This window comes from Meleagris gallopavo, chromosome 19 (genome assembly GCF_905368555.1).
Source record: "Meleagris gallopavo chromosome 19, MGAL_WU_HG_1.1, whole genome shotgun sequence".
NCBI lineage: Eukaryota > Metazoa > Chordata > Aves > Galliformes > Phasianidae > Meleagris > Meleagris gallopavo.
The window spans coordinates 3,571,729-3,598,089 of NC_139422.1; the positions used below are offsets into that span (position 1 = coordinate 3,571,729).

The following is a 26,361-nucleotide window of genomic DNA, read 5'->3' on the forward strand; positions in this document are numbered from 1 at the left end:
TTATTTCAATAACCATTTAAGTGATGCTGCTGTACAGCCATGAGTGTCTTACAGGCACTCTTGCTTTTTTTCCCTTCCAGAGGTGAAGAATCTGAGCTCTATGGGAGTACATGCATGCATTTACCTGCCGACATCCTTATCAAGCCACCGGCCCCTGTTTGTCGAGTCCTACAGGAATGAACAGAGCTACCCCCTTTTCATCCATGGAGCTCCCAAATCTAGCCAAGGATTTGGACAGAATGTGTCATGGATGATTAAAGATGGCACACGTGTAAGCGTGCATTCGGAGATAGCAAGGAGCAGGCAGGAGCGAGCTGTGCTAATGCGTGTTGATTCTTCATGGTTCTTAGCCAACCTGATGAAGCCAGTGTGGCATCAGGGCAACCATTCAGAGCTGATGAACATATGCCTTTCCCACACTTCCAAGAGCTGAGGAGCCGGGAGCTCTGCTCTGATGATCAGGCCAGTTGTCCAGTAAGCAGTCCAGACAGCTTAGGCGTAACAGTGTCTTCTTGTAATGAAAATGAAGGCATTTTATTAAAGAGAAAGGATTAGAACAGCAATAATAGGCCTGAACCCTTAGGAAAAGTCTTGGACCTGCATACAGATGCACATATGGCTCAGGTCTGGTCTGCAAGTGATGCACTGCACCCTTTGCATTCCCTGCTTTCATTGCTCCATAAATAAGCAAATGACATCCGCAGCCGACCGCCATCTGAGCTGCCTTCCTGGCTGGTGCAGCTCCAGCGAGTTGCGGACACACAGGTCACAGACTGAAAACTATTAAGAACCAATTTACTTCCACTGATCTGTTTGGGGCCTTCACTGCATGGTTCTTCATCAGCGCTTCTCACCAAGTGAGCACACTTCACCTCCTATGGGGCAGAGGTAATTATCCCTAGTGGATTAGCCCCTCAATCACTGCTCTGGGGACACCTGGTGGGACTAAATATATATATATATATAAAAGTCACATCAGTAATTGGAGATGTATTTCTCACAGAATCCTTCTCCCCTGCCTTTTTGCCCTCCTTGCAATGTTTCAATTTCATAGTGTTCACTAAATTAGCACTTACGGAAGTATTTCCCTTTTTTTTCTGCATCGTGGACAATTGTTTTCCAAGCCCATCTTTACGGGGGTTGCTGAGCATCAATTGCATTAGCCCTGTGGGGAAATATTCCACAAGACTGCATACGCCCAAAGCACAGAGCAGAACAACCCTTCCCTTTCCTTTTTTTCTGGCTGCCTGCATGCTAGGTCCGTGAGGTCTCACAGATCATCTCATACGATGAGAGCCAACTTCTGCTTCCCTTTCCATAGCTGTACTCCCCGGTGAGTTTCTCTGCTTGCCTTCGGCTGGGACCTGCCAACCAAGGCCATAAGAATGTGAGCAGCAGGAGATGCTCTGAGATGGTGCTGAAGAATGACACCTGAACGCTTTGTGCTCAGAGAGATCCTGCTGCAAAGCACACTGCCTGCTCACATCCTCAGAATACGGTCCCGTCGTTGAAATTCACGCAAGGGATCATTCCGTGAATCCATAACCATTACACATGGGATGTCTTGGTTTTCTGGGTTAAACCATTCACTGGAGGAAGGCTTAGACTTAGTGGAGCAGGAGCCAAACTGAGTGCATCTGTCCAGATTTCTGCCTGCAGCAGGAGATCCACTGAGCCATTCAAATGAACCTCACTGTGGTGCTTTTGTTCCCTCTATTCTTCGTCAAAAATAAGCTGAGAAGTTCGCTGGTGTCACATGAGAGGTATGGTTTTCTTTTGCATGGAGAAGGTGAGAGATTCAGGAGCCTGTGAGTTGAGTAACAGATGGACTTTTCATTAAGAGGAGCTTCAAAACCTAACGAGATCAGTCAGAACCCTTTTTACTGGCTTTGGTGGACTTTGGAGGAGGCCCTAATTTAGGCACTGAGCTGCGGGGATACAATTACAGCCCTTGATCTCAGTGGTGGATGTTAACAAGCACTTCTGTCACACGCAGGCACTGACAGAATTTTGGGCATCGTTTCTGAGCCGATTTTTGTTCTGAGATTGGCTTGAGCTTTGAACTCCAGCCTCAGGGTGATGCATACAGATAATGGATTTCCCTTCATTTGATATATAGATATTGCTGCTCATTTAGTAGCTGCTGTGGTATTTGGTTGCTGCAGTGTCCAACCATAATGTTTACAGATTGCAGCTGGTGCTGAACATGACCAAAAAGTCCTTGTCTGGGCTGTCTGTAGTGTGACTATGATCTGTAGGCTTTATTTTGTTTGGCTGGAGCAAAAACCAGTAGTAAAAAACTTGCCTGGCTTCCTGAATAACCACATTAAAATATAACTGAATTTAAGAAAGTGCCGAAAAAGCTCCATCATTGTCATCGTATTCCCACTGGCATTTCTGAACAAAAGTAGATTTACACTTTGAGTTTTGAAATTGTAGTTTATAACACCATAATAATAACAATATATATATATAAAACAACAAACAAAAAGCAAAAGAGAATAAAGCTCAATACTGATGTGAAATGCAAAATATCATACATCTTGATCAACTCTAAGCTATCTCCCCATCCACTTTGGATTTTTTGCTCATGATAATGGTTGAAGTTTTGAAATTTTCATTTGCAATAATTTTTCTTTAAAATAATTTCCTGGAAATAGCAATAGAATTTCCATGCTATCCTAATACAGATATTACTTGACATCTCATCCTCACATCCTGAAGTCTTGAAGTAGAATTCTGCTAGAACAACAGTTGCTGTTGTGGTGATGAAGATGGCCACCTGAATGGTTAGGGGAGAGAAGTAACAGAAGAGGAGTATGGACTGATGTGCTTTGTTAGAAATATGTTTTATTATATTTTCATAAAAGCCACAGCATTTATAGATACCAGACTTGGTTTCTATTGACTTGCAGGTAGACTGGAAAACAAAACCAAACCAAAAGCTTCCATACAGCAACAAAGAAACTGATCAGTGTAAAACACTGCTTGAAAAGAAAATCAGCAGTAGCAGCAGAGAGGAGGAAGTTGTCCCTTGTTCCTCCTGTTCAGTCATCCACTACAAAGAGAGAGAGAGAAAAAACAACATAACCAAAACCAATAAAATGTCCCCAAACTGCCAACACATTCCACTAAGCACAGTTTCTTGCCTGAAGTTAACACAAGATGGATATTCAGTGCATGTCATCACCTCCTTATCAGCCCTTCCTCCGTCTGGCATCATATCTCAGGGCCTGGGGACCAGGAATGACATGTCCCAACAGTTGTTGTATTGATTTTAATTCTAAGTCAAGCTCTCTGTTACATACCTGATTCTACTGTAATATTAATTACAAAGCCTCCCTCTGCTCCGGGCCCGCTATGTCATTTGTTATAAAAGTGCAGCCACGCAAGTGACTGTTGCCTCAAATCCATTTTTCATTAACACGAGTGACCAGTCCCTATGTTAAGCATCTCTGGGTTCTGGATGACATTTGTTAAACACTGACTGGTAGATCGTAAATCACTGTAGTGTTAAAAGAATTCCTCTGCTGAGCAGCAGGGAGCTAATCTGTGTCTGCAGGTTTTTAATTGAGTGAAACAAACAACGATGAAACCCTCTTTAGATGCACTTGAGCCTTTTCCATTGGATTAAAGCAAGCTGAAACCTTTGGGACCACGTGCTGGTTAACGTGTGAGGGTGACAGCAGCTACGTGGGAGCATACTGCAATAATCCTCCTTCTCTCTCCATCACCTCTGCCTGTTCAAAGGAGCAGCAGATGCTTAGGGATTATAGAATCATAGAACCAGCAAGGTTGGAAAAGATCTCCAAGATCATCCAGTCCAACTATTCACCTACCACCAATACATCCCCAGTAAACCATGTCCCTCAGTACAACATCTAAACAGAACCAATAAACGTAACAGGCATCTCTGAGGAAACAGTCCTCATGGGCAATAAGCTCTGGTGCAAGCACAGGCTGAATCCCTTTCACACCCTATGAGAGTCCTTGTCCCCAGAGCTCAGAGGTCCCCAAGGAGATTTGGGGACTCAGGGTAACATGGACCACGAGGTCCTCTTTGAATGTTCAGCCTGAATCCTGCACAAATCCAACACATCACATTTCTATGGCCAGGTCCAAACGTTCATGCCCATGCTGAAGATATAGACCTGAGACAAGGTATGTAGGGGACAAAGAGGGGAGGATGTGAAGGAAGTCCACACTGTGCATGGAGAACTTTGAGTCCCTTTCTCCTGGACTATTTGTTTTGCCACAGGTTGGTCTGAGATTTGTAGGCATCCTGAACTCAAATTGTCTCCACTGTCCCCTTCAGGCACCTAAATCATGCCTGCAGGTATTTGCTGATAAAGGAGACTTCGGAGAAGAAGAAATTGCTGAAGAGATATAAAGGCTATAGGAGGACAAGGTTTAGGTGAGAGGAGAGATAGAGCTTGACTCAAGTGAGGATGGGGATGAAGCCCTTACAAACAACTTTACCAAGTAGTCTGCTCTGTTCTGCACTTTCAAGATGATATTTAAAGCAGAAATTAAAATTACATCCCTCACTGTCATTCTGCATTCCCAGAGCAACCACGTTACTAGTCATAACATGGCCTGGAAGACTCAAACTCCTTCAAAGTCAGATAAAAAGAGAAAAGCATCGAGGCCAACAGGCAAAAATATATATTCCATGCACTGGGAGAAACACCCAGAAGAAAATGAGTTAGATCTCTCAAAGACCATGAATTATTAAGTTGAGTCGACTGTAAAACTTGTTAGTTGGTAGGGCAGGGAGGATAGCATCACCACAGCAGCCTGGATGATGGTCCAGTTCCTTGGACAAGGATTTGGTGAAGGAAACTCGGAACAAGAACTTTCGAAAGAAGTGCAGGTGCACTTCCCTGTTGTGTACAACACAATGTCATCACCACCTGCTGGAGGGCCTGTGGGAAATCCATGAAGCTGAGTTCAGGCAGTTCCACATTGAGACGCTCAACATTTATGCAGCACATTTAAACTGAATGGCCAAGTGCCTTGCCTAACGTAGGGCCCTGCGTTAGTGCTGGATGAACTGTCAGGCTAAAGCTGAGGGAATTTACAGTCCCTGGGACCCCATTTCTGCTTTGTCTTTTCACGTATGCAAGAAAAGCAGGAGGTGGTTTCCAAGAAGTTGCAGCCAGTGTAGTTGGGAAATCTCCCTTTACTCCATTCTGAAAGGAGATACTCATGTAATGAAATCAAAAGTCAAGTTTGCTAGATTTTTCTCTTGGGATTTCTCTTCATAATATACAGCAGGAGGTACTATAAAAACAAAGACTGCTCGGCTTCCTAAATATCTTGCTCATATAAACGTGGACTGGAATAATCCCAGATGAGGAACCCTGAACATATTTCCCAACTGGAACGGATGAAGTTTTAAGGCAGGAAATTATGATGATACGTTGTTGCTTTATTTTAAGTTTCAAATCCCATGCTCAGAGATGTGCAGCGCAGCTCCTTTTTATGATATAATTAATCATCATTCCATTCAATGTAGTAAGAGGATCTAATGGGATATATTGTCCCATTTTAATGATAAGCACGTCAGATAACATAAATAGGTCAACTGACGTAATTGCAGTAAATACAGAAAAAAAAATCCTCAATATTTCAAGATGAATTATGTAATTTACATAATTACATCTAAAAATGGCATGTCACCACTAAGTGTGCTCATCTAGCCCTACCCTCTGCTTTCTTCCTTCCCGTTGCTAGACATTGTCATACGTGACTGGAAATTTCTCCAGGTTCTCTGGCTTTGTCAGAGAGGCTTAATGTTGTTTGGTCAGAGCATGAGCTTGACTTGCAGGGCGTGGGGAGGCAGCAGCCTCACAGTCAGGGCTCTCCATCGTCCTGCATTGCATCGGGGGTCCCTGCACAGGAAGGAGGAGGCTGTCTGAAGCACGAATGTGGCATGTTGGAGAGTGGAAATCAGGGATGGCACCTGGCTCAGCCCCTCCCATGTAATGCGATGTAGCATTAATGTGCAAGAACTGATCTCCTTACAGTACCTGAAACAGCAGAGCACTTGTAACACTTTATTTTTCCAAGTGATGTCACTTATGCTGATGGGGGATGAAAGAAGGTGATGCCAGGGAGGCACAGAGCAGCCTTTTAGCCTCTGGCTGAGCCCTGCAGTGGGACTTACTGTCTTCTGCAGCAAGTGCAGTCATGGCAGCCCTGGGCATAGGAGTCCCCTTTCACAGGGCAAAGGTTTCTGCAGGAAAAATACTGCAGTCATGTTAAAACATTAATTTGCTGTAAAAGAAAAAGAAAAAGAAAGAAAGAAAATGACTGATCCCAAGGTGCCCAAAGATTTCATCAAGTCCTCTTTCAGCTGAAAGGCACAGCTCCCAGGCAGCCATCAACAAGCACGGGGTGCTGCCAGCCTGGACCTCCCAGCCCCATTTGTTCCTTCTTGCTGTGTGATTTGCAGCTACTTACAGATCCCAGCTCTCCCAGAGGAAATAGGAAACATCTGCCCCCACTTCAGTGATTCTTGTCTCCGTCCGGATGAATCTACCTTGCACAGGATAAGGAGAAAAGGGTGACAAAGAGTCTCTCAGATTTGCTTTTTTTTCATCTTAATAACACAAAACCAACAGGCTCTCCCTCCCAGCTTTCAGTTGAGTGGTACTGGATCCAACACCTGTGTAGTACGCCACTAGACTGGGTTTGTCTCCTTCCCTTGCCTGGGACATGCAACTTCACAGATGTATTCTAGCTCAAGTACATCCTTACATTTGATAGCCCAGGTTTTCATCTAACAGGAGACTCTAATGGGGGAAAGAGTAGGAGAATCTATAAGAATGAGGACAATCAGATCTAGATATAAGACTGTTTGGAGAATTAGTTGAGGCAGGGGCAGGGGAAACAGATCTAAGCTGTGCTCAAAATTTAGGCAGACAGGCTGAGGCAGCTTCATTCTTGTAGCACGTGCAGCTGAAGTCTCAAGGTGGGGGGAGAGGGAGGTAAATGAACCCTGCAGCCACCCCCCCACCATGCTGTTCCTTTTCACTTCCCCTTTCTCCTGACATCCCTGGGCTTGTCCTTGCTCAGTTAGCTGTGCAGAGAAAGCCATTTTCATTGCCTCTGTGCATTTTACCATCCATGTCTGAAAATCAGGCGAGAGAACTCCAGCTGCTGAAGTGCACAATTTGCTCTTAGCTACAGTCCAATAATTGAAAACTGTCATTCTGCAGGAAAATGGCAATGCTGTGCAAGAGCAGGAGCAAGCTGCAGTTTGTCACGCTGCATCTTGAGATTTTGTAACTAGTTTCAGCTAAACTTCACCCCTCTGGGCTCTGATTGCTTGCCTGCTATTTACCAGCCCCTAGGAGAACTGCTTTGGTTATTTTGCTATTTAAGTACTTCAGCAGTTCTTACATTTGTTTACACTTCTTGTTTCCAGGAATAAGGCAGAGAGACAGAGATGAAACTAGATTTGAAGATGGTATTTGGGCCAGTTCAAGATTGCCACGATCTTCACCTTTTGTTTCTAAGAAGAGACACTGGGAAGCTGCAGGGACCAGCAAGTTAGAATATTTAAGATAGAATCGCCTTTGTTTTCTCATTCATGTGACAAAGGTTGTCTAACAGCCCTGGCATAATATGGGGAGGGAAGCAGAGCGCTCTGAGCAGTGCAGCAGTGCCAGGCAGTGCGAGAGATGGAGGCACAGGTCCTGCACTTGAGGGGCTGAGAAGCCCCATCCTCTCTGCTCAACCACCTTCTGTGTCAGAGAGTGAGGAAACGCATCCTCACCGGCCTTCTTGAAGATGTTACTTGGTGACAAATTTCCTTCAAGACTGTCCTAGCACAACACTTGTGTCCTTTTGTGTGCCTTATCTTCAGTGGGGAAATGCAGTTCCCTTTGCTCCCAGTCAGTTACAGCATGAGAAAGGTTTGGGTCAGCGGGCTCCCAGCTGGGCACTGGGTGGTGGTTGGGTCACACTGCACTTTCTGTGGGACACTGATTTAAACAAGAAAATCACATTCTTCTGCATTACAGATACCAGGTAAAAAACCACCATACATTATTATTTTTATTTTAATTTTGGACTGCAAAGTCTGACTTTGATAATTTACTTTTTTCAAAGTGGAAAAAGAAATGAGAAAGTTTAAAACTAAAACATCTTTCCTACCATTGCAGATAAGCAGCTACCTGTCTGGATAACTGCCATGCTACAGCATCAAATGCCAGGTGATGTCTGTTCCATTCCACGCAACACTCACGATAATGCCATTTCCCCTGGTTGAAGTATTGATCACAATTGACATTTCTTGCAACTTTTCGTCCTTTTTGTGATTAAGAAGCAGAAATTTATCTGATCCAGATTTTCACACACTTTTTTTTTTTTTTTTTAAGAACTCTAGAAAATGAGCAATGAATAATTCTATCTCCTGTATTTTTCTGAAACAGGCTCAGTCCTTGTTTATGACAGCATCATGTTTTTTACTCAAATACTGTGGCTGGTCACCTCTGTCATGAGAATTTGTCTCAGTCCCAAATATTGGGAAACGCATGGCAAATATTTTAAGTAAGTAATGAATAGTCAATATTGACCTTCTGGGATCTCTCCTCACATGAATACTCATTGCATTCTACATAGCCACAGCCTGTCCATACTGGTGCTGCCTGTTAGGTTCAAAATCCCTTTGAGGTAGAACCATCTGCCCTGCTTTTGGCAGAGGCACCCTTGCAAAACACACAGAATCACAGAATCACAGAATCACAGAATTGTAGGGGTTGGAAGGGACCTCTAGAGATCATCGAGACCAACCCCCCTGCCAAAGCAGGTTCCCTACACCAGGTCGCACAGGTAGGCGTCCAGGCGAGACTTGAATATCTCCAGAGAAGGAGACTCCACAACCTCCCTGGGCAGCCTGTTCCAGTGCTCCGTCACCTCACCGTGAAGAAGTTCTTACGCACATTCGTGCGAAACTTCCTGTGCTGCAGCTTATGTCCGTTTCCCCTCGTCCTGTCTCCACGTACCACTGAAAAGAGACTGGCCTCACCACTATGGCCGCCACACCTCAGATATTTATAAACCTGGATCAGGTCCCCTCTCAGTCTTCTTTTCTCAAGGCTAAACAGACCCAGTTCACTTAGCCTTTCTTCATAGGGGAGATGCTCCAGGCCCTTCACCATCTTTGTGGCCCTCCGCTGGACTCTTTCCAAGAGATCCCTGTCTTTTTTGTACTGGGGAGCCCAGAACTGGACACAGTACTCCAGAAGCATCCCAAAGAGCCTCCACACCAAGGGATGGGCAGGCTGAAGGACTGGCAGACCATGAACATTACTGTGTCACCTTGAAAACTTCTGTTCTTTCCCTAAAAAGGAGAGAAACCCTCGGGCTGAAACTCTCCTCCTCAATCCCTTCAGAACCCTTTGTGGAGGAAGAAGGAAACTGGGGATGTGTTTTCCCATTTAAGACACCAAGGTTAGATCCAAGAATGAGGGCAAGCCAGTAATGTAAGCCTGATGTACACAAACTCCTCAAACCCTGTAGTTTGCCAGATAAATACCAGTAACACGAGTCACCTTCTGGCCTGCAGAAGGAACAGATCTCAGCCACTCGGGCTGTGAAGGTCTGGGACCATGGTGGAGTGATGCAGCTTTGGGTTTTCCAAAAATATTCTTTCTAGACAAGCTGTATCAAAATGCAGGCTGCCGCAACACCTTGCATTTTTCCCCCCATCCCTGAACAACTGTTTTCTCCTTGCCTTAGTCAAAATATGCGTCTCAGAGCAGACGCATGGCAGACAGGACAAGGACCAACAGGTTGCTTTCTGAAGTGCCATTCACCATGGAGGAGAGATGTGGCTGGCTGATGTTTGATTCCTCTTCTGTGATAGAAGAAAAAGACTTTGCTGGCTTGCTCTTGCACTTCTGCTCAGGCAGAAGTGGTTTTGTAAAGCACTACACCTTAAAAACTCCCTATCTTGAGATTTAAAGGGGTCCTGGCTGCCTTCTACACTGCTGCTTTCCCTGTCCCCCAGATCTTCCAGCTGTGGGTAAGAATTACTTGTACTGATGCTGTTTCTGTCTGCAGGTGAGTGCTTCTGCTTCTGTACACACTTCCTCTCCTGCCAGCCTGAAGTGGCCCTTTTGTCCTCCAGTGGGAGAGGAAGTAAATTCAGTAATTAGGGGAAGGAGGCAAGACAAAGAGTAAGGCTGCTCAGAGAAACAGAAGGTAATGTATTGAGGCAGATGCCTTTTGTGATGCTGTTTGTTAAACACTCTGCTGTTTCCCTTGGTTCAATTCTCCAACCCACCTGCGCGCTCCCGACACGGCCTGGCAGGGCAGCCTCTTTGCAGAGCTGCAGGGGAATCATAAATCCCTGGGCTCACCCCTCACCAAACTCCCAGCGCTCCTCCCTCCCTCCTCATTATCTCATGTGGTCCACAGCTAGAGATTTCCAAAATTGTGCAGATCCTCTCCTTTCTCACGAGACCTTCACCTTTCAGTCTTAGGCTATTAAGCTGTGTTGCCTTCAGAAGTTATAGCTCTGTGTATTTTCTCCCATGGGTGGCTCTTTGTAAGCCCTCTTGCCTTTAACCCTGAGGAAGTTCAGTGCCTCTTGCTGTTCCTGCACCAAGAGCCCATCCCTGGGTAGATGAAGGTACTTGCAATCGAAGCAGAGGTGCAGATGAAGGCACAAGCAGCTTTCTGTCCTCCTTCCTGCTACGGGGAACACAAAGGAAAACGCCCATTGTGGCTGTCACCAAGGCAGATGGCAGTACTGAAACTAAGAGCATTAATTACTACTCTTATTTTTAGCAGAACCGTATTGCAAGCAGCATGACTCAGAGCTGTCCAAGCCCCTGCAAGAGGCTGAGTGCTCAGAGCCGAGCAGGAGGCAGTTAGCAAGAGCAGGGAGAAGGCAATGGCTGCTCCTCCGAAACTTTGGGACACCATTATTTATTTATTCTGCACCCCCAGAGAATTTCCAGCAATGTACGTGCATGAGATCTGAATTCAAAATGGGAAAGCTCTGAATTTCCCACTGTTAGAAATCAAAGCTTGCGTGGGATCACACTATTGCTTCCACTGGCACATTTCTGTGGGCATCATCAACGTTCCTTTAGATGTACAGCTTTGGTGCTGTAAGTGGGAGACAAATCAGTCCATGTATTTTAATCTCTAACATTTTATTGGCTCCATAAAACATGGTATGAGGTGCTGTATGAACAAGAAGTGAGCAGCAGCCTTGGCTTAAAGAATTTACAACCCAAAAGATAAGACAACAGTTGGAAGAGAAGGGAATACTTCTCATTTTATAGCTTGGGAGCTAAGACTGGCTGGGGATGCTTCAAAGACACTTGAGTGGCTCCTAACTGCAGGAAACATGGAAATCAAATGCAACTTGTGCCTGTAATATATATGTGCTATTGGAAAGGTCATAAAGAGTCAAGAGCAAAACTGGTAACCGCAAGTAAACCACAAGTGCATTGATTTAAGCACAAGGTTAACCTTACTGCTAAAGCCCATGATCCAGCACAATATCTGAGGTAAGATCTAAACATGGACTTAAAGCAAACACTTGTTCAAGTGTCTTCCTAAACAGAGATGGATTTAAACCTATTGTCAAAGGTAAGTGTGTTCCTCAAGGGTCTGCTAAATTGAGTCACAGAGCAGGAGTCAAATAGAGGAGTGAAAGAAAATACTTAAATACGTTATACTCAGAATTCTGTGTTCAATTATTAAATCATTTACTAATGATTCCTGGGGAAAAAAAATAATAATAAAAAATCATTAGATAAGTTATTTAACAAAACCCCACAAATCTTGCATGTAACACATTCATCAGAATCTATTCGAGCAGCTTCAATGCTTGGACAAAACCCCGTTTTTTCATCTAATTTCCCAGGCAGGAAGACTGCCAAAAAGTGCAAGTGATGCTGTAAGAATGAAGAGAGTCTTTTCAATGGCCAAATACCTAAATGATGTTTACATGGACACTTAGCATCTCACTCCCTAAAAGACACATTCCTACGTGTCATCTGGATACAGGATTTATTTTTTTCAATGCTTCTTTTGGAGCTGGGGGTGACAGGGTGTATCTGTCCATAGGACCAAGAATATCACACTGGATTCATTACAGAGGGATGGATTGGAGGCAGCAGCTCCTCTGTGCTGAGCTATTGAAAGTGAAATGGGATAATTGCCACGGTTACAACTAGACTGATCAAGCTGAGAGAAACAAGTTTCAAATTGTACCAATCAGCCCTAATCTGAAGGAGTTATTAGCACAGCTCTACCCTGGTGAGTCCACATCTGCTAACTTGAGATAATGATTTATATCACCCTTTATGAAAGTTCCAATTTATCCTAATTCAATAAGTGAAAGACAGCAAGCTCGGCGGGAGCCACAGACAAGGATTCAGTGCAGGTCCCTCAGCTGCTCTGCTCCTCTGGGGGAAGCCATGGGGACAAAAGGAGAAGGAAATACAATTTGGATAGGCTTTTAGAAAACGTTCTCAGTGGATGTGCAGATGTGTATCAGCGTGATGATGTGGCCTTCCCAACTCTTAAACAGAAGCAATGGTGAGAATGGGGCATGGAAAGGGCAGCTGATATCTCCACCTGGACAAAAGCAGCAATCCTACATACCTGCACGAGGGAAGTATTGTCACGCCTTTTAAAGTCACACACAAGAGCACACAGCTCCAGAGGCAGTAGGCACACTTTATATTAACATGCATGTTTTTGTTCACACGAGGCTGGCTCAGCTATTGCAGAAGACCTACTCGGGATGTCCTTGGAACAGCATCAAGGACAGAAGGTAGGCATGTGTGTTAGCAGTTACTCCCTTGTAATAACAGTGCGTGGGATTTTCTGGGTTTTCAGTACATGGGGACACTGCAGCCCCAGCTATCTTACAGTACACCGCAGTGATCCCTGGCTCTTCGATGAAATTCTTATTACAGACCAATTCAGAGCTGCCACAAGGCTGCTCTATCTCAGAGAAGTCAAATGTCACAACTGACTGACTCTCACGTGTCCACTCCTACCTGCACACCACACAGTGACTGATTCCCTCAGGAGCTAAAGGTGTATAATTGTAGGACACAACCATTTTCAGACTCCTGCTAAGTGAACTAAACTATCAAGACTTCCGCATATTGTTCTTCTCCTGAGGGGAAGCTTTGTGTTATTTGCTGTGTTTGCACAGTTCTGGTACCTGCAATGTTTGCTTGGCTCTCTTTTATTCAAACACATTTGTTCCAGTTGCATTTCTGACCTATTTTATCTTTTTTTTTTTTTTCTGTGAACACTTACTGAGTGAGATAGTAAAAACCCTGTTTAAAGAACGTTTCAAGAAAATGAAGACAGGGCAAGCACTTAAATGACTATTTTGCAAGGGTTCACAGGCAAAAATTGTTTTCTTGTCTGTTTGCTTTCCTTCTTTATTTATAGGGATACCTTAGCATTTAATTGATTTTTTCCTATTTCTAAAACTTTGGGTATCCAATCAGCAAAAATCCCCAAACAACCCGCTTGACAACTGAAATGGCCAGTGATGCTCTGTCAGAAGTGGCTTGCATAGCTTGCTATAGAGGATGCCTGAAAACAGGCTAGGAAGTGAGATTTCTTTGCTTACCTAGGAGCTGTTGTTCAGACTTATGCTCCTGAAGTGTTTACTGAACAATTTTTTTATGAGAGATACTGCTGATACCCATTTATAGGTCACTTCCAAAGAGTTCCTGCCAACTCCCACAAAAAGAAAAAAAAAAAAAAAAAAGGAAAAAAAATGGTCATGATTTCATACATAAGCTCCAGATCTCGGTTTTCTGACACTGCTTTGATGACATTAACGCCTACCTTGAGCCACTCTGAGGTCACTGCCCTGATACCATATGCGACCATTAGCTGCTGAACAGGGCTGTGCTGCCTTTCTGGCATAATGCAAGTTTGCAGTACTAACACGTCTCAGCAGCCAGTTGAAATATTGCCAGAAGACTATTTTCCATCACAGTCAAAACCAAGTCTTTCTTTTTTGTTAAGGACTTTAAGCAGTATTTGAGTGACTCTTCAACTGCCATTGATGCTTACCCTATTTGTGTCAGGCTATTTGGGAGCATGATATGCTACCCCAATACTGACACCTCTTATATTCATATGTAGAGCCAGTTCTGGATTCTATCTGAACCTGAATTTCTGCCAGTTTTCACATTGTGTAGCCTCTAAAACAGTGTGGTAAATCTTCAACAAAAGGAAAAAAAAGAAAAAAAAGAAAAAAAAGGATTGTAGCCAAGGAGAGGGAAAAGAGTCACTATCAAATGTTAATGACATGTTCCTTGCAATGAGAATGAGATGATGATTGGGTTGGGGCAGGGAGGGAGGAGCGTGGCTGAGGCTTTAGAGGCAAAGGTTGAAAGGAAAAGAGTGAAAAAAAAAAAAGCTATGTTCCAGCTGAAAGAATACAGGAAAGTTATTTGTGCCAAGACCAGTTTCTATTTAAGACAGAAATAGCATCCTGAAGGGTCTGTAGGCTGCTGGAACAGGGATCTAAATCCCTGAGCTGTCCTGTCCAAACGAGGACTGATTGCTCCCATGCAAAACGGGTGATGCATAGCCAGGCCACTGCTAGCATTTCTCATCTGCTGTCCGAAGACTCAGGGCATGTAAAGCAGAGTGTGTGGAGTTGGATTCCCTTCCTTTTGTCACATTGACTCATTCTGTATCTAGGGTCATTAGTTCTTCCATGTGGAGATCCATTACTGCCACGGATTTCCAAAGCCCAGTCAAATGATTCATACAGGATCACCATACTGTAAAGACGATACTGAGACCTCGTGTGCACAGTCTTATAGAGTTCACAGTGGGTAAGACGTATTCCATTTTCTCAACACGCCATTTGCAGGGCACACTGAGTTTTCCATTGATCACAATGAATTAATGCACGGACAAACTGAAAAACTCCCACAGTATATTAAGTATTCATCTGCTGTGCAAAGACAGATGATTTCTTACCAGCTATCATGAGGAAGTACACAGTTTGCTTAATTGCCGAGCAATCCCCTAAAAGCACAGCTTGCATTTGCTCTGCTGTAACTACTTGGCTGGTTGATAGGACCCTGAAGTCAATGGTATTATCACCACAAGTTTCATTTAGACTCCTCATGACTGGTTTTAACCTGGAAAAAGTCCAGCAAGGACCCACTGAGGCAGAAATCTGTCTGTAATCCCATGACAAATACACTGAATCAAAGAACTCCACCTCTAGGGAGTGAGTGCCCACAGCGGCCCTCAGCTGTGAACCACGGCACACGTAATGCACCTCTGTGCAGATGGTCCTTAATGAGAATTACCTGAGGGAACCCAGAGTCCCGATGCTGTGATTTACCAGATTCCTCATGAAACCTCACTGATAAATAAAGATGAGTCTGCACTGTTGGGGGAAGCAGTTGTTCAGAGCCTGCACCAGGCAGGCTGTGCAGGGCTGCTGGAGCTGCCATGCTGGTGGCAGCAGGCTCCATGGAAGCTGGCCCTTTGTGCAGGTGAAGCTGGATGTGCTTCCTTCCAGCTCCGTGTGCACCAGATGTCACAAGTGTTAGACATTCAATCCATAACAATAAGGGAGATGTAAAAATGGTAACTATTAAATATTTATCAAGATTATCTGTTTGACCTTTATTTTTACAACTATTTGCACGCTAGCAAGGAACTGCGGAGGCTGGCTGCAAAGCAGGAGCTGGAGGAACAGCTGTGCCTGGCACTACATCCTGGCACTCGTTTCATACCTTCCCATCCTCCTCCTACTCTCACCTTCCCTCTTTCTTCTGCAGGCACTGGAAATAAGCCCACAGGCCTGATAAAAGCCTGAAATGGCCAGTGTGGTGGGCACAGAGCAGATGGCAGCAGGAAAGCTAAGGGACATTTAATTATTACTACTGGATTCAGCCAAAGCACGTCTCAAGTCATCCAATAAGGAGCCACTGTCCAGGCGCTGTGAATCTTAAGGAGGCAGCACAAGAGCTGTCAGGACTGAGAAGAGATTCACCCAATCCCAGATGTGCGTTCCCCTTTCATCCTTTCTTCAGGAGGCACCAAAGCGGGCTTCTCCTACGTAGGCAGCATCCTTCTCTCATTCTTACCCGCTAAAACCTTCCAAAGATAGTGTTGAACTTTTGCCTTTAGTCTTCAGGATGAAAATAAAGAGCAAGAAGGGAAAAAACAACAACAACAAAAAAGACTTCAATTGACCCTCAGTTTCTCTTTGACCGTCACAGTTAATTGAATTGCCTTTAGTCAGTGCCAGACTTTGATGGCTGCCTTAAGAATAGAGCTGGCAGAGTAACAGAGGATGACAGCTGCTTTCTGCAGCTGGTTCCAAACCAAGGAGCAGGTCAACGTGCATGGATGAACTGGGGCTTGCAAGCAAGCAAGGACATGTGTACTTGTCTCCATGACACTGGCTGAGCAATGGGATAAACTGCAATTTCTCTCTTTTTTTCCAGTTCAGCATAAAGTGTCTGGACACATGTCACTGTGTTATCGCTGGTGTTGAGTTTTTGTGTACTTTTTTTTTTTCTTCCCTTTTCCTATTATTTCCCTAAGCCCATTTCTCTGCCCAGTGGTTGGGATGGAATCAGTAATCGAAAAGCAGCACTGCTGAAATCAATTGAAAAAGTCATTAAACAGCTGTGGTGTAAAAAAGCCTTTCCTACACTGAATTCTGGAGCCGGCCCCATTCATTCACTTCTCCCCAGCTTCCTCTGCTGGTGCTGGCTGCCAGTTGGGATGCTGTTTCCCGAAGATCCATTGACTGCAGCCAGGCATGGAGGAACCAGTCACCTGTTAAATTTAGATTTCTTGAATCTGCCAGCAGCCTGACACATTGATAAACAGCCACGATTTTTAGCAAAGGTTGGGAACGCTCACTCACTTGCTGTTAATTGCTTTGTGGTACTGAACCATAAAACCTGTAGTGACTCAAGACTGAGCAAGCACCCAGCAATGCAAGCGGTGGGGACCAAGCATACTGAGATCAAGGTCCCTCCATCACTCTCTGGACTGTGGGCCAGTTGATTGCACTCAGAATAAAAACCTCCCAAATTTACGACCAGCACAGATGCTGTGTCAATAGGAACTAGAAGCTATGGCCACCAAGCTGTCGCTGTCAGAGATGGACCTCCCAGCAAGCAGTCACTCTATGCCATGATTCATTGTGGCAAGGAGCAAAGGTGCCCCGTGTTCAGGGTGTACTTGCAGTTCTGCGTGATTAGAAAGGAGAGCATTGCAGACATCCTTTGTGCACACAGCAGGGTCGGATGCCTTGAGAACTCCTTGCTCAGGCATCTTAAAAATCACGGAGTTTGTACAAGGTCAGGGATGTAATGAATTAAGTCATGTAGCAATGGTGACTGTGTTTGTTAAAAGAAATAAAGTCTACCCCCTGAAAAAGCTGATCTGAACTCTGACCCCCAATACTGAGAAATCAGACACTGGTATTTTTGGAAATCTGGCTGTAGATACTTTGTTAGGTTATGTGAAGGCTCTAAAACATTGTAGAATGGCCTATTAGGTGATGATCAAATACTTCCAAGAAAACAGAGGCATCAAATACAGCTGATACCCAAAGGAGGAGCATGACTTAACTCACCAGTGAAAGTTATCATTGTCTTTTCCTCCACTGAATATTTCATTCTAGCTTGTATGAAAAACAAAACAAAACAAAACACAAGAGCAGATTTATTATTAAAGAAGAAAGCTTCCATTTTGCTTTATTTTAAATGGGATATACCATAGATTATTTCTGGTGGAGCTAGCCTAAGCCTCAGATGCAAGAAATTAGCATGACCGTCAGTGACTTCTCTATAAATAGAGCAATTATCAGGAGAAAAATAAGGTCAAAATGTATTTACCACTAATTCAAAATCTTAGTGAGCCACTGAACAAGTGATTTGCTGTAACACGGAAATGTCCTGAGGGTATGAGTGAAGAAGTAGAGCTATACACGCCGCTTCTTGCAATTTTATAAAGTCAAAGCAGTTGGAAATACTGTCTTCAGAGGCTGCAGGAATAAGGCCAACAATTTTTCTGGCAGGTAAATGATACATCTTTCTAAACTTTACAACTCAATGGCACCCTGCTCATAAAGGGATAACTGATTTATGGGAGAGAAAAGACTGGGCAACAGGAGAATATAGGAAAGTAAACTGAAGGGTCTTGAGGTCATGTGCAACACTGATTTTCGGAGATGCTGTGACAGCTTCTATAACGTTTCAGCAGTGGATGGTATCTAGGAAAAGTTTAATATAATGATGTGAAGGGATATGGAGCAAAGCAGTACCTTTTCACAACGAAACAGATGAGATGTCCTTGTTAGATCTGCTGTTAACATTGGGTTACTTATGCTACAAGACATCCATTGAAATATCTCATGCAGCCCTGTAATGGCAGGCTTTTGTCCATCCCATGTGCCTACATGGCTTCTCTGAGTCTCCAGCATCTGATGGGACTCAAATCCTCAGGGTCTCCATTGGTCGCTGGCTGGGATCTGGCTCCATGCTCAGGACAAAGCCTGCAGTTCCACCATGGTGTTCACGTAAGGGATGGCACTTCATCTCCCCTCTGTCCTCCCTGTCACCACGCCAGCTCAGAGACTGCAGAGCCCCTGTAATTAAACCAGATAAATAAAACCACATTGCTCATAATTACTGTGGACAATTTTGTGTAATTAGATGTTAAGTGTGGTATCCACTCTCCTTTATGGCCCTGGATAAATACCTGCACCTTGACTTAGAAGAAATCTGATAGGAAATATAACTGCTTTGTTGCTCTCTGTGTAATTAACTACCATTAAAGCCACTAATTAGATCATAAGTTTTAAATAAGATGCCCTAATTATCTTTAGTACATAGTGAATTGATTTGCTGGGGCAAAGACTTCCAAAATGAAAAAAATACCTTTTGGCAGCTCTAAGGGTTATTTTAATTTTATTACTTTTCTATATCTCATGCGTAGAACGTGTTACAGGTGGAGCACACACTTGCCAGTGAAGATACAAATCCGGTGCCCACTTGTTCCTATCACACAGAAGGACCCAGCCTTGGGGCAGGAAGAAAAAGGAGCTGATGTCCCCAGAACACAGGATCTGCGAAGAGCTGTGAGTATGAGCACGCTTCAGGAACATTTTTACTTCTAGAAAAAAATCTTGATTTTGTTATGATGAAGGACATGTTCTAACATTTAAACATTGTCATTGTTCCCATTTTATGGAAATAAGGGAAAGGTGTCAAGCCTCAAGGACATAAAAATTATAGAACCACACATCAACTGCCCTCTTCCAAATACTCAATGAGGCCAGGAAAAGAGCAAGCAGAATACTGTAAAGGCAATTTGCAACTACACCTTGATATTAGTAAAGCAATTTGTTTCTCCTTCATTCTCATTTGTTTTAGGCTGCTTTCTGCGACTTTTCCAGCTACCAAGCTCTTTGATCTCCTGGGCCCTAGAAGCAGAGAACACAGTATGTGTAAAGAGAATGTAATCTAGCGAACACCTGCATCCAAATCCTGATTATAAAAGAAGTTGTGTCCAGTTGAGGAACAAATATGTCAAATGGTTTGGCGTTCAAAGCTATCTGACTTTGTATTGCACGAGCTTCTGATGTTTGAGCAAAGGTGAACCAAAGCCAAGGCAATTCTCAGGGCAAAGATCTACAAAGAGACTTCATGGTGTAAATATAAGATATGGAATCAACGAATACTCTCCGAGCTTTTCATTCATTCTAATTGGAAGAAAAGCTTATGCTAGTCTGGCACTTCAGTATTAGCTCTGGGTTATAGGTTCAGTTCCATCCTAGATTTTGATGAATGGCAACCACAAAAAAAAAAAAAAAAAAAGAAAGAAAAAAAAGAGAAAGCTGAAGAATAAGGCTAAAAAGGCACAGAAGGGCAGAATGAAGCAGGAAGAATCACTGAAGACCGAGAGAGAAAAACTACATTTATCCCATAGCCCGTTCTCTCATTTCCCCAGGGTGAGGTGAAGCTGAGAGCTACTTGGGGTGGAACTGACTCAGAGCAGAATACAGCTGTTCTGATAAAAAGCATGTGGCAGAAGAGTCTTTACCAGAAACTAAGATATAGAGACAACTCTAAATTGTTTCATTATTTTGTGCTTGTAATACTAACCCTCTGCTTGGACACAGGTGATAAGAGAAGAAACATGCTTTTACACAAGCATTTTCTCTACGGCAGGAAAACTGAAAGTTGTTAAGCCCTTGTCCAAGTCATTCAGCAAGGGAGCTGAGGAGCTGGATTTCTCTGAAATCCCTTAAGTGAGCCCCAAACTTTCCAGACCTCTGTCCTCTAACCCTTTTCCACAAGCTCTTACCCTCCCTTAAGGCATCCCAGATGAGAAACGATCCTTTGTTCTCAGAAAATCCAGGAAGTTACTCTCACTTCTCATCACATCTCAGGAGAGAACTAAACTCTGTTATTTACAGAACTTGTGTAACATAAGATTTTGCTCCTGTCACAATTTGAGGTTTCCCTGAATAAGAGAAACACTAGTTTATTTTCCTCTTCATCTGATGTATTACTTGATGCCTTTGCAGGTATGATGCACTGTCAATATACCTGAAACTTAAAAGTTTTGAAAGATGATTGAGGAAGGTGGGAGCATTTTAAGAAAGTCTTTCACTCCTGGATTCCATAGACTTGTACATGTTCACTGTAGACTTCCTTGGATTTAATAAGTTCATAGTGAATTAAAAGGAAAGGAAAGGGTTTTGATTTCAGAGAGGTTCTGTGATCCACAGCTACTTCTGAGAGGCCTGGGTATTGTCTGCCATTGCTCCCCATCACTGCCTGATCCTTTCAGAGGTCTGAACCAAGCACCTAGGTTGTAATTCTATATTTTACTCCTACAAATACCTTAGGCCCCCAGAAACATTTTGAAAAGTCAAAGGGAATTTTAAGCAGCCCCCTGCCTCTGTTGCTGCATCCAAATATAAGATAAAAGAATAAAAAGAAACACTCCCCAGGTAAAGATACCGAGTCACGTCCCAAAGGCAAGGCACAGAGCACATTGTGCTCTTTACAAGGGATGGAGAAGCCATAGCTTTCCTTGCTCCCATGGAGATGCTCTGATGGGTAAGAGGTCTAGGATAGCACTGACCTTTTACCCTTAAGGCAATTCCAATAAAGCAAAAAAAAAAAAAAAAGTCAGTCCTAACCACTCCATAGCAGAATGTTCTTCCTCACCTCTTCTTGTTTTACTTAATGCTCAAGTCTTTGTAAGAAGACAGCCTGATCTCTGGCCACACTTTCTTCTTAGCTGTCCTGACCTTTTTGCTTCCTCTCTGCCCTGCTCTCTTCCTTCTGCAGTCTGAGGCTGCAAACCAAGTGAGATTTAGGAGGCAGCCTGCTGTGCGAGCTGAGCAGCACCAGGTGCTTCTGCACCTTCTCAACTTCGGGTTGCAGTAAGGCTGCAGCTTCAGCTAAAAACACTGCGGAGATAAATGTGACTGCAGAGGTAAGTGTGATTGCAGACTACGTACTTATCTGCTCTGCAATAGCACTGACATGCTTGCATGCACTAATGTCTTTCTGATCCCCACTGAATTTAAGGGAAGACTGCCTTCCTCTTGCTTCCCGTCCCCAGTAACAAAGCAGTAGCCTGGACTCACTTTGTAGAGAGCAAGCATCCATGCCTCTCTTTTACCTGCTGGCTGAGCACAGAACAAGCACAAGCAAGGAAGCACACTGAATGGAAGGAAAGCTGTGCATGCAAGATGCTCAACTGCTCTCTTTGTGGTAAGACCTACCGTCTCTCCAAGTTATTTTATACACCTTTAAATCCTAGATGAATCAAGAGAAAAATAGTTCTATGTTCTTACCTCTGATACCATGGTACTGCTCAGCCACACAACCCCAGCAGCTTAATCTCTTCCATACAGAGCTAAAATAATGCAAGTGATAATGATGAGCTCACAAATAACCAACAGGTGGCTGCACCAAAGCACACAAGACAATGGGAACAATTATTGTCCTTTCTTCATGACTCACTGCAGGAACTGCTGTTAAAGAAAAACCTTTTGACACCCTTTCCCATTCTGTTCCCACACGCATTCCTCTTAGAATTTCAATATGAGATTAAGTTTGAAATGTGTAATTAATTGGCTAAAAAAATCCTTTCCTCTATAATAAACACCCTTCGGCTCAAGCATTCACAGGATGCACCTTCTTTTTTTTTTTTTTTTTTCTTTTTTGCAACAGCTCCACTAGCTCTTCTGCAATTGGAGATAGGCTTTTAAGGTCTGATTAAAGAGGTACTTTTCCAGTATCCCTATGGGTTACTAAAAGGCACCACATTATAGTGCACTGTCTGGATGGGATATTCAGTGAGCCTGGCTTCTACAGGGAGAAGAAATCAGGAAGTGGCCTCAGAAATCCATCTAAACTTTTGGGAAACTATTTAATAAAGCATTTTCTTAAAATAGACAGGGCATAGCTTCATTGGAAAGAACTAGCAACGTAAAGCTAAGCCTCCACCTCTAAAGCTTAATCTTTCACAGTTTAAAGTCTGCCGCTTTGTAAGACTTCTATACAAAACCAACCATTTCATTTTTGTTGCAAATAAGATGAAAATCAGGACCAAAAAAAAAAAAAAAAAAGTCAGTTTCTTAAGAAATTGCATAGTGCAAAACTCTGAATTTTATGCAGTTATCCCTGGCCACAGGAATGACCACACTGTACATCCATAAGCCACCTGCAGCTGCAGGGCCAGGCATCAGGCATTGTTTCCCACTTTCTTTTCCTGTCCTAGCCACATCCGTGCTGGCTGCACCTACTGGGGACTGAACTAATCTCTTTCAAGTTTAGTTACAAGACTCCCATTGAGCTCAAATAGGTATCAGACCAAACTTTCTTGACTCCTGGTGCCACAGAGGCAATCACTCAGCAGGAATGAAGGGAGGTGATCCTTGTACATGCAGTTTACAACTCTCTGAGGGAGAGAGCAATTACACATGGTCCAACCTGGTACAAGCCTGGGCAGTGAACCCACCACCAATCGCTTGTGTCTGAATATTCTTGAACAATTTCTCCTGTGCTATTAAACACACAGCTTCCCTGGTGCCCAAGGCAGATAAGGATGTAGATTTTGCCTCCAGCATGCCCTGCTGTTAGACGGTCTGTCAGCTCCAGAGCACTCCCGCTCACTGGAGCGGCCCATGTAATTATAAAGGAAGGGTAATTGAAATAAGGAGAAAGCAACACTTGAAAAGGAAGCAAATGATTCAGAACATGCAGAGCCATCCACCCACATCAGCAGGGTCAGGAGGTCTACCAAGCTTGGAAGCAGAAATGCTTTTGTCTGGAATGGAAGAAAAAGAAACCCTAATAGGATATATTTATAATCTTAAGTACTGGAACTTCTTGTTTTCTTTTTTTCTTAAAGCAATCCCCCCCCCCCACTGCAAAATGAGAAGTAATGAATGCATTCCAAAGAGGGACAAAGCTCGACTAAAAGTTGACAGCTGTTGCTGGTCAAAATATGAATCTAAGGCAGGGGGTCTCACAGAGTCGGCCTCTGCACAAAGCACCCATTTTTTAAAATAAAAACTGAATCTCACTTTCTCCTTCCAACCATGTAAAGCCTGGCCAAGAACATATCTTTCCTTCTGTCAGCCCTAGCAGTCAAGAACTTACAAAGAAATCTATTCCTTCAGGGTTTGCAAGCCAGGTGTTTCAACTAGTGCTTTGATTTCTGGCCCAGGTCTGCAGACTGAGCAAGAGCCTCCAAAGCTGTAAATTGACGTTGCTCCATTGACTTCAGCAGCATTAAAACCATTTGCAAGAGCAGATGATCTGATCTGCTGTTTTATATACCCATTTTTTTCCTCTCCATTGCTTTCTTAGTCTCACCCATGCCAAAAAATATTGAAGCTTCCTGGTCTGTCTCTAAATGATTGGAGAGTAACAATCCTCCTTATGACTACGAACAGGGACAGAAACTGGAGAGATCCGGGTGGGTTACACAAAGTGTTCGTGACAGTTAGAGAATCACAGAATCACAGAATGTCAGGGACTGGAAGGCACCTTGAAAGATCATCTCATCCAATCCCCCTGCTGGAGTAGGAATACCCAGATTAGTCACCCAGAACCCGTCCAGGAGGGTTCTGAATGTCTCCACAGAAGGAGATCCCACAACCTCTCTGGGCAGCCTATTCCAGTGCTCTGTTATCCTGAATGTGAAGATGTTTTTTCTCATATTTATGTGTAACCTCCTAAGTTCCAGCTTGCACCGACAGCCCTGTGTCCTGTTATTGGATGTCACTGAGAAGAGCCTGCTCCATCTTCATGACACTCACCCTTGACACATTTATAAGCATTAATGAGGTAATTCAAGAGCAACTTCCCAAGACCTAGCGGCACATGTTCATAAACACCAGTTCTCACGTCAAGGAGCTTCTTTGAGAAATTGGTTGAATATTATATTTGGATTTGCTGAGCCTCTTAGTGTTGGGCTGGGAGCAAGAAGCTGTGGCTTTGATCATTAGAAACACCTACGAGGCTCCTCTGCTTCACTTTGTGGCATAGGAGCAATTCCAGGCTTCCCTCCATCCCAACAGAGCTCAGAGAGAGGCCCTCAGGAAAAAAGTCCAAAGGTAGAAACCTCTGAAACAAATAACTCTTTTAACAAAGCTACAGTACATGAATCCTGGAGCAGAAATAAAGTTCTGCATATGTTTAACGGCTCACTTCAGAGATTTTTTTTCTGATTTTTCTCAGATAATTCTTCCAGGAAGCACCGACTTTAAGACACATTATCAAGAGTCATGGAGCAGCCAGGTTGGAAGGGACCTCAAAGATATCACGTTCCAAGCCCACAGCTCAGGCTGCCCAGGGCCCATCCACAGCCTTGGGCACCGCCAGGGATGGCACCTACAGCTCTGGGCAGCAGTGCCAGTTCAACACAAGCAGTGTCAGTGCTTTGTAAAGCATTTTGCACATTCCAGAACTCTCCCAGCTTCCCAAACACAACTTATGCACAGCCTGACAGCTTTCACTTCTAAGATGATCTGATGTTCTAGTAACATTTGTTCATCTTTTTTTTTTTTTTTTTTGCCTCACTTCGAGTTTCAAACACATCTTGTCACAGAACAAATATTTTCTCTGTTCTAGTTTCCTAGTAATTCGACAGATCTCTGTGGAATTTCATCCTGAAGTTTGAGTCTTTCTGATTGATGTGAAAGATGGAGAGCGCCAGAAGTGACAGTTTCTCTTTCCCGGGGGAATCACGCCAGATCTCGCGAGACAGGACGGCGTGGCGTGGGCGTTGCCAAGGCAACGACGGCCGCACCCACGCCCTTATAAAAAGCCTCCGGGCTGCGGTGGAAAGGAGGAGTCGGTGCGTGCGCATCGCGCGGGTTGTTTAAACGTGGGGAAACCGTAAGCCCTCCATTCACGTGTCAATGTAGCGAGGCGGCAGAGGCTCGGTAAGTCTGCGACAGCGGGGTAGGCTGGGTCAGTCTTACACAAGTTGGGGTGGGGGAGGCGTTCTGGAGTTACCGCGGGCTGTTTAAACGCGGCGAAATCGTTAGCCGTGCGGTCACGTGACTGCGCAGTGCCCGGAGCTACCGCGGGCTATTTAAACGTGGAGAAACCGTTAGCCGTGCGGTCACGTGACGCAGTGAGCCGCTGTAGCTCATTCGCTGTTCCAGTGATAGTGTGGGAGCTCCTGTAGGCGGGCTGGTAATGTGGTGGGGCAGGGTCCTCAGTGCTGGCTACAGGGCAGAGCAGATCAGCTGTATGCTGTTAAGGCCACCCTAGGTAGTGGTAGTGAGCTGCTGCTTTGCCAGAGATGTGTGCTGGTGGAAGGCTATTACCAGGAAAAATGTGGAGTCCCTAGCTGAGTTCTACACAAACATGCAGTGAACATGTCTCTGGCTGCAGTGACTGCCAGAGCCTGGCCCTTGCAGTGCTGGGTGGTGGAGATGACACTTGTGTTAGATGTGACCAGCTGGATGGTTTACTCCTTATGGCTGATTTGAAGGAGGAAGTAGAGAGGCTGAGGAGCATCAGAGAGTGGGAGATAGATTAGTGGTGCCCATCTCTACCAGCATTGGGTTTTAGGCAGTTACTTTAGGAGCAGTTTTAGGCTCCACAAGGAGTATATCACCCCTACCACCTTGCAAATGGGTAATAAGAGGGGCACCAGCAGGCAGGCAAAATTCCTGCTACAGTGAACTCCCTGTCCACTCCTCCCCCTAACAACAATGATGATGAATTGAGGGGTAGGAGGCAGTGGCAAAAGGTCCCTGCTCAGCAGTCCGGGTGTACCTGCCCAGCAATTCCCCATTCTGCCTCAGTTGCTCTTGCA

The 26,361-nt window shown here is 44.2% G+C and overlaps 2 long non-coding RNA genes across 3 annotated transcripts in view; one reads left to right on the forward strand and one right to left on the reverse strand.

Moving 5' to 3' along the window:
- Positions 1 to 17,720: 17,720 nt before the first annotated feature.
- Positions 17,721 to 21,940, reverse strand: LOC146543116 (uncharacterized). Its single transcript, XR_014887317.1, has 2 exons — positions 21,875 to 21,940; positions 17,721 to 18,646 (listed from the first exon to the last, which is right to left on the reverse strand). It is a non-coding gene; the product is annotated as an uncharacterized LOC146543116 (long non-coding RNA).
- Positions 21,941 to 25,252: 3,312 nt separating this feature from the next.
- The window catches only part of LOC104913664 (uncharacterized), a 156,868-nt gene continuing 155,759 nt past the window's right edge, over positions 25,253 to 26,361 (forward strand). For both annotated transcript variants that reach the window (XR_002120585.3, XR_795534.4), the window contains exon 1: positions 25,253 to 25,477. This is a non-coding gene — a long non-coding RNA (uncharacterized LOC104913664). The remainder of the gene's footprint in view (positions 25,478 to 26,361) is intronic.